General features: G+C 46.9%; 1 protein-coding gene across 4 annotated transcripts in view; it reads left to right on the forward strand.

Moving 5' to 3' along the window:
• PTPRG (protein tyrosine phosphatase receptor type G) overlaps window positions 1–8,490 on the forward strand; it is an 831,563-nt gene that overhangs the window by 291,086 nt on the left and 531,987 nt on the right. The window lies entirely within an intron of this gene.

Genomic DNA, 8,490 nt, shown 5'->3' on the forward strand with positions numbered 1-8,490 from the left:
GGCTCCTATTTATAAAATAGGAGCCATTCACTGTCTGTTCAGCGATGAGCGTGCAGACAAAAAGTGTCCATTCTCTGCTTTAGTGGGAACAGAACCTAAAACAAACCTGTGATGGCTTGATAGAGGGAAGCCCTGGATCTCCCAGAGGCTCCCCACATCCTCCATTAGACCACCGCTTCTCATCAGGAAAGCTTCCAACTTTGCTCCCATATGAGAATGAGGGCAGCCACGCTGCACAGATACAGGACGGCTTGCGTCTGCAAATTAGCACAGAGCTGTTAAGCTTAACGGAAAAAAACACTGTGCTAATGCACAGGCGTGGGCTACCTGTGCCGTAAGGCCTTTCAGCCTTGCCAAACCCTTGTTGAGGAGCCTAGGGGGGGGGGGGGGGTCCTGGTGCTGGGACGGCGAGGTGTAGGGGGACAGGGGAAGCCTCTGGATTATCCAGAGCAGTGTTCTCCCCAGGCTGTTTTAGCCGGGTGCTCCACCCGGCTAGTTTTGGTGAGCTCCGGCTGTCGTTGGCTCACCTCCTTCTCTGTTGTAAGCAGAATTGTGCAGAGAAGCGCCGGCCCTTCATTCTCTTGTCGTACCCCACCTGACTACTTTTTCATGCCACCCAGCTGGAAAAAAAATTCTAGGGAGAACACTGCAGAGTCCTCCCCTCTACTGAGCTAAGAATCTAAATTGTGCACTTTTTTCCCTTGCAGGTACGCTTTAAAACATGATCACTGCTGTATGCTGAGTGGCATACCTCCATTCAAATATACAGTTTGCAACAAAACAATGTGCACTTTTCAGGTGATCTTCCCATCATCCCAAGGACGAGGCAAAATAACATTCTGCCATGTCACATTTAATGAACGCGGCTTGCAATGCGTATTTAATTTCCATTTTCCCAGCCCGGATTTCAAAGCGCCAGTATCTCCGTCAAAAGTGTTTGATGAGACTCGCCATAGAATTTTAACACAAGTCTTGTGGGCTCTGAGCTGCAATGGAGGGGAAACTCCACCCATCGAGGAAGTGTTGATCGAGCTGCTTTTGATTAATCGTGTCATTTAATACAATGTTAATCACCTTGCCTGCCAAAAGGAAAATGAATGTTAACAATTAGACAATGTCTGGAATCGATGCCTTGAATTTGTTTTTGTTAGATAGCCAGCCGTTTAATAAAACTGCAGAGAGAGAACCATTTAACATTCCTTTGTGTGGTTTGTTTTTGGTAGAGTTCTCTCTAGCGTCAACAGATAGATGGAATAACGTCTATGCCTACCCTGAATGCCAGTCACCGGATATTGTTTCACGAGGAGGGGCTGTTGAATTATTAAAAGGACACTTTTGCTAAAGCCTAAATTAAGGCACAAATATTTTTCTTGTGCTGTGCAGTCGCCGCTGTTTTCTTTTATCTTCGTCTTGATTGGCAGAACATCAGAAGTACCTGCTCAGGGACCCTCGACCAGCACTTCCTGCAGCATAAATTATTATTATTGGTCTAGACTGTGATCGTCCCTCTGTACCATACTCACATGCATTTTAAACCAAAGGTGTGTGTGTGAGGACTGATTCTCATCCCCAGTAACTTTCTGTCCACCATCATTCCATCGCCACTGATTCTGAGGTGGACAGGCAGTGTCACCTGCAGGAAAGAAGCAGAAAGTGTTCACATGACCACATAATAGATGAGTGGCAGGCAGCAGCAGACTGAAGGGGGGAAACACGTTTGTGTAGAGTGCATTGCAACACTGGTCTGGACTCGGCTGTGGCCGGGGATAACAACTGCCATGGCCGAGAATTAGCAAGTGTACAGCGGCTGCAAGGCGATTGCTATAGATATTTGATGATTCCCGATGCCGCCAAAAGTTGCCCCGTGGCAAGGGGAGAGACATGTGAAGGCTGCCATATTTATTTCCTTTTAAACAATCCCAGTTGCCTGGCAGTCCTGCCGAGCTCTGTGGTTAGTAGTGTCTGAATCAGATGCTGAAAACAAGCATGCAGTTAATTTTGTAAGATGGTCAGAAACCTCTGATCTGCATGCTTGTTCAGAGTCTATGGCTTAAAGGGAACCAGAGGCGAAGCACCCTCATGTATTTTACCTTGTATATCAATGGGAACATGACAGTAGACACCTACCATGCTCTTGGTTTCATTCTTCTCTCCTAAATCTGCCTGTTATCAGTCCTGATAAGAATCCCAACTGAGCATTCAGTCTAGCTTTGCCGGGAATGATTATAGCTGAGTCAGTCTTCTGTGATGTCTTTTCAAACCCAAGTCTGCCCCCTTGTGGCTCTGCTTTCCAGCTATTTATCCTCAAAGCAGCAAAGCAGAGCCACAAGGGGGCAGACTTGGGCTTGAAAAGACATCACAGAAGACTGACTCAGCTATAATCATTCCGGGAAAAGCTAGACTGAATGCTCAGTCGGGGATTCTCATCAGGGCTGTAACAGGCAGATTTAGCAGAGAAGAATGAAACCAAGAGCATGGTAGGTGTTTACTGTCATGTTCCCATTGATATATATGGTAAAATACATGAGGGTGCTTCGTCTCTGGTTCACTTTAAAGGAATACTGTAGGGGGTTGGGAGAAAATGAGTTGAACTTACCCAGGGCTTCGAATGCTCCCCCGCATACATCCTGTGCCCACGCAGCCACTCACCGATGCTCCGGCCCCGCCTCCGGTTCACTTCTGGAATTTCAGACTTTAAAGTCTGAAAACCACTGTGCCTGCGTTGCCGTGTCCTCGCTCCCGCTGATGTCAACAGAAGCATACTGCGCAGGCACACACCAAACTGGGCCCGCGCAGTATGCTCCTGGTGACATCAGCGGGAGCGAGGACACGGCAACGCAGGGGCAGTGGTTTTCAAACTTTAAAGTCTGACATTCCAGAAGTGAACCGGAGGCGGGGCGGAGCATCGGTGAGTGGCTGCACGGGCACAGGATGCCTGCGGGGGACCATTAGAAGCCCTGGGTAAATTCAACTAATTTCCCCCCCCCCCCCCCCCCCCCCTCACCCACAGTATTCCTTTAAAGTATTAGAGGCATCGGATTAGCAGGACAGCAAGGCAATGTGCACTGTTTAAAAGAAAACAAATATGTCAGCGTTCACGTCTCGCATCTCTGGTTACCTTAAAAACGGAGTGATTCCTATTTCTTCTACATGATCTAGAGACTAACATAATTTACTTACAATGTCATTATGGATATGTAAGATATTCAGAATGCAGTCCAGTAAGTAGCCTAATCTTTGGTAGTGTGAATGTATTATTTCGCTTACTTTAAATGTTTTTTTTTTTTTTTTTTTTTTTTAGTTTACCAACAGCTAAGTAGGGCTTGCCTTCTGAGGATTTAATATGTAAATATGCATTGCATTGACATGCACCGTTAAGTTTTAACCACCCCTGGTGATGAAGGCTGTTGACAAAATAGTTGCATCAGTAGCTTTAAACAACCCCTAGAGATAGAGGCTCCTGACAAAATGGCTCCACTTCGGCTTCCCTCAAGCAGCAGGCCAGTTTATGTTTGCAAAAGTTTCCTATTATGAGTAGAGTGTGTTTTCTCTCTTCCTCAGCTGCTTGTTGGACAACGTAGGGCTAATTTCAATGTTTTTGTTAATCAGTTCTTTAAATTAATAAATTAACCTTTTGCAGCTTAACAATTCACACATTGCCAACAGACTCTTTGTGGATGCGCCCGCTCAAAGGCATTGCATTGTGCTGACAGGCTATCCCACGCGGCATTTCCATTGTACACCTTCCTCTGTAGGACTGCCAGGTTTCAAAGCAGATCATTGTTTTCTGAATAATGAAACACTTTGACCAGCGTTTTGTTTTATTAAAGAAAAAAAAAGCCTACTGGTATCAGCTGCGCCTTTGTTTGTGAAATGGACGCTTCCACATCAAACGTGTCTGCGTAACCTCTAGCTAAGGGGCATCACAGATCAATTCATTACATGTGTCAAAAAATGTTACAGGGACTGTGTAGTCCCAGGTGCTCTTGTGAAACATAAAAGTAAGTGATTCTCAGCTGAGATTGCTGTGAAGGATTGTTGGGCAATGCATGTTATGCTGCATTATTGTGTCACGTGAATGCAGTGGTACCTCAGCGCAAGACTGCAGGGCTATGTGTGGTATATGGGTACTCACAGGCCTTGTATAGAGATTCCCATTTACCTGAGGCCCTAGAGGCCTTTACCACAGCTGTGTGATGGTCTTATATGTGAAAGACTTGCCACAGTTATAGTTTTTGTAGCCCCAGTTATAGTTTTTGTAGCTTATTTTTCACCATATAAGACGCTCCGACATATAAGACGCACCCAGATTTAGAGGGCAAAAATCAGGAAAAAAAAAGAAAAAAAACTAAACCTAGGTGTCTATGATGCAGGGGTGTCTTAAGGACTTTTTAACCCCTCCCCCTTTCCAGTTACATTACATACTATTACACCACATAAGGGGACAGTGTTATGATTGGTTGTTCCCATGTTGCCTGCCTATGTTCCTCTATGTGGTCAGTGTAGTGATTGGCTGTTCCTGTGTCCCCCTGTGCTGTGCCCCCCTGTGCCTGCTGTGTCCCCCTTTGCTGTGTTTCCCTGTGCCTGCTGTGCCCCCCTGTGCTGGTCCTGTGCTGTGTCCCCCTGTGCCTGCTGTGTCCCCCTGTGCTGTGTCTCCCTGTGCCTGCTGTGTTCCCCTGTTCTGCCTGCCATGTCCCCCTGTTGTGCCTGCAGCCCCCTGTGCCAGTGTCCCCCTGTTGTGGCAGTGTCCCCCTGTTGTGGCAGTGTCCCCCTACTGTGCCAGTGTCCCCTGTGGCAGTGTCCCCCTGTTGTGGCAGTGTCCCCTGTGCCTGTGGCCCCGTTGTCCGTGTGTCCTCCAGTGCCGGTGTCCCCCTGTGCAGGCAGCGTGAGTACACATACATTACCTGCTCCTGCCGCCGCGCTCCTGGCTCCCCGATCCTCTTCTACCATCTACCGCTGCCCGCTGCTGCCCCCGCCGAACATCGCTGGCCGGTCTTACCAGCAGGGATACGCTATCAGCACACCACGTGCCGGGGTCACGCATGCCACCGAACAACGCTGGCCGGTCCTAATTAGCCGCGCAGGGATACGCTATCAGTGTGCGCCGGGTCACACATGCGTATGCGTGACCCCGGCGCATGTGGTGTGCTGATAGTGTATCCCTGCGCGGCTAATTAGGACCGGCCAGCGTTGTTCGGTGGCATGTGTGACCCCGGCACGTGGTGTGCTGATAGCGTATCCCTTAGACCGGCCAGCGATGTTCGGCGGGGGCAGCAGCGGGCAGCGGTAGATGGAAGAAGATGATCGGGGAGCAAGGATTGGAGCCAGGAGCGCGGCGAAAGGAGCAGGTAATGTATATACTGCTTCCCTGCGCACCTCTGCATCCTGAAATCCGTACCTTCGCCGCATAAGACGCACCCACTTTTCCCCCGACATTTTGTGGAAGAAAAAGTGCGTCTTATACGGCGAAAAATACGGTATATATTTTTTGTTTAAGCAGACCTGAACTCTTGCACGGGAGACAATGAAACACCCAGACATCCACCCTGTGTGTGCTTATAAGAAAACAGCCTGTTTCATTCTCCCTTCTCAGCAGGTAATGAGCTAGTGTAATTTTAGCTTTCAGGAAGTTAACCTTTTCTGTGCTCTCAGGATACCAGGAAGTAACCATTCTGCAAAATCTCAGTAAGGCCCCATTCACACTAGAGCGTTTTGCCTCGATTTTGGCAAAACGCTCAAACGCTAGCGCTTTTTAAAAGCACTAGCGTAATGAAACCCTATGGGCCCGTTCTTACTTGGGCGATTTGCGCGTTTCAGTGCTATAGAAGCACTAAACGCGATCGCTGCAAAATCGCTGCAATTTTTCTACGTGAAATCGCAGAAAAATCACTCCTGCAAAACGTCGGAAAAAATCTCTGACGTTTTGCGTTTCTAAGTGTGAATGGGACCTAAGATTTCTACAAGCTTTAACAAGGAAAGTTTGTTTTTCTTTAAAGGTTATGCTGTTGCTTATCTTTTAGAGCAGAGAGGAAGTTCTGAGTTCAGGACTGCTTTAAGTAAACCCGAGGTGAGCCTAATGTTAAAAACAAAAAAATAAACAACATACTTGCCTAAAAGGTGGGAAGCCTCTTGATCCAGTAGAGTTTTCTATAAACTCTAACAATTTAGATTAGGATACTCCTAGTCACATTTTGTCTTAAAACAACAGAATTCCTTCCATAACAGAATTCCTTTGGTAAAACCTTTCTATTCCTGGTTGAGGGATTGGCGCAGTTGAGGCTATAGAGTTTCACGCTGTTCCTATGTATTAGTACTTCTACTACAATAATGTTCCCGGCTGTGTACACGCGGTTTAGTCACTTTCACTGTAAATCAAACCATGTTTAATTTCAGCTCCAGTCCCTTTTCCAAATATAGTCATTTTAATTTTTCGCAATATCACTGCCAACAATCCCTAGCTAAATTTGATTTTGTTGTAAATATTGAGTTATAATTTTTTCTCATTGTATATAGTGCCGAGTAAATATTTATAAACAAATACTGTATGAATTTGCGATTCACGGCCCGTTGCGGATCCGAAACAAATTAAACCACTCGTGGAAATGAACTATACTCATCCAAGTACCATTCCTGCTCTATGCTACCAGGAAACCTTATTCAATTTCTCCTTTAATTTCCCTGGGGATTCCGATTGCAATTATTACATCGCTGCCCTGTATTTGCAAAAATAATTCTTAGTTTTCTGTTAATCAATGTTACTCTGCTGTTTCTTTGCAATTTTTATCAACTTTTATTCTGGTGGTCTCCAAACACTAGGCAGTATTGTATTTTGCTTTTCCTGGGGGTCATTGGGGAGCATGCTGTAAAATTGAAGATCTGCTAGTGTTCTTTTCATTATAACATAGCAAGATGAAGATGGACAGTGATTCTAACATAAAGATCTATGTTAAAGAGAACCCGAGGTGGGGTTCTGACAATGCTAGCTGCACACAGAGGCTGGGTCTGCCTATACTGCCCAGCCTCTGTTGCTATCCAGATCCCCCCCTGAGTTTCCCCTGCGTTCTGCTATCCCTCATAAATCACAGTCGCACTGTCGACACGCAGCGTGTCGCAGTGGGCTGTGTTTACCTTGTACTGTCAGTCTCGCCGCTCCCCCCGCCTCCTGCATAACTCCGGTCCCCGCCCGCGTCCCTTCCCTCCACGCTGATGGGAGGGAAGGGACACGGGCGGGGACCGGAGCTATGGAGGTGGCGGGGGAGCAGCCGAGACTGACAGTACAGAGGTAAACGCAGCCCGTACAGTGCGGCTGTGATTTATGGGGGAGAGCGGAGCGCAGGGGGAACTTAGGGGGGATCTGGATAGCAACAGAGGTTGGGCTGTATAGGCAGACCCAGCCTCGGTATGTGGATAGCATTGTCAGAACCCCACCTCGGGTTCTCTTTAAAAAAAAAAAACCTTAACGTTTTGATTAGTGCAACAGAAGGCTTTTGTATGTTTTAATCAGTGCAATAGAATACTTATTTCATGTTTTAGGCTACAGTCATAGTGGTGCGTTGCAGTGCTGCATAACGGCCACTTTATACCATGGCTTGGCGCCTCGCAATGCACCACCTGTGTACTGTTCACAGTTCGGCAGGAGTGTGGCTTTATAACGGCGTGCAGCGTGCATTAACGGTGACAGTGAAGCATACTTTTTATTGACGGTAAGCTTCACTATATGCAACACACCATGCGGATAACGCTCTGCGCCGCTTTTCCAAATCCATTGTGTTGTGTTCCTGCTGCTACATGGGATGCAACGGCCACTGAGAACCTAGCCTTAAAGATTGTAAATACCTTCAGGTACACACCATGATATTTCATGGCAGATTTCAGGTTGAATTGATCCTTTCCGACAGGTCCGATCTGATGATCATTTTTCTGATCGATTTTCTGATCAAACAACCGGAAATAAAATTGTACCTTTCACAAATTATTGGTTTGAGTTTGAACCCGTAATCTGACGGGAAATTGCATGGTATGTACCATTTAGACCATTCAGTTTGGAAATCAGAAGGCAGTGTAGCCAGTCTCAGAAGTAGTGGGGTTGGGGGGGGGCGCTGTGTGTGTTTTAGGACAGATGTATGATTTCGCCGCCAGTGAGCTGGGCACAAGATGAGCTAAATGGCGGCTGCTGCAGCTCAATTGTGGGAGATGTAATTTGGGGTCTGGATATCACCGGATCCCCAAACATAGCTCTACTGCTATTTTGGCACTGAGCGCCAGGTGTGGAAATGACCTTCAGTTTGGGTGCTAGTTTCATTGCTAAAAGAGAAAAACTAAAAAGTTAGGCTCCTGTTGTACAATTAATGACACACTGACTGCTGGACCTGTGGGATTTTTCCATCCCTCATTTGTATGCCTTCTCAGATGCCCTCTGTACCCTTCGCTGCCACGTCTAATAGGCCTGTCTTCCAGCATCCTGATGTGGTTTCATCTCCTGTTGTACGG

Source organism: Hyperolius riggenbachi, chromosome 9 (assembly GCF_040937935.1).
Source record: "Hyperolius riggenbachi isolate aHypRig1 chromosome 9, aHypRig1.pri, whole genome shotgun sequence".
Classification (NCBI taxonomy): Eukaryota; Metazoa; Chordata; class Amphibia; order Anura; family Hyperoliidae; genus Hyperolius; species Hyperolius riggenbachi.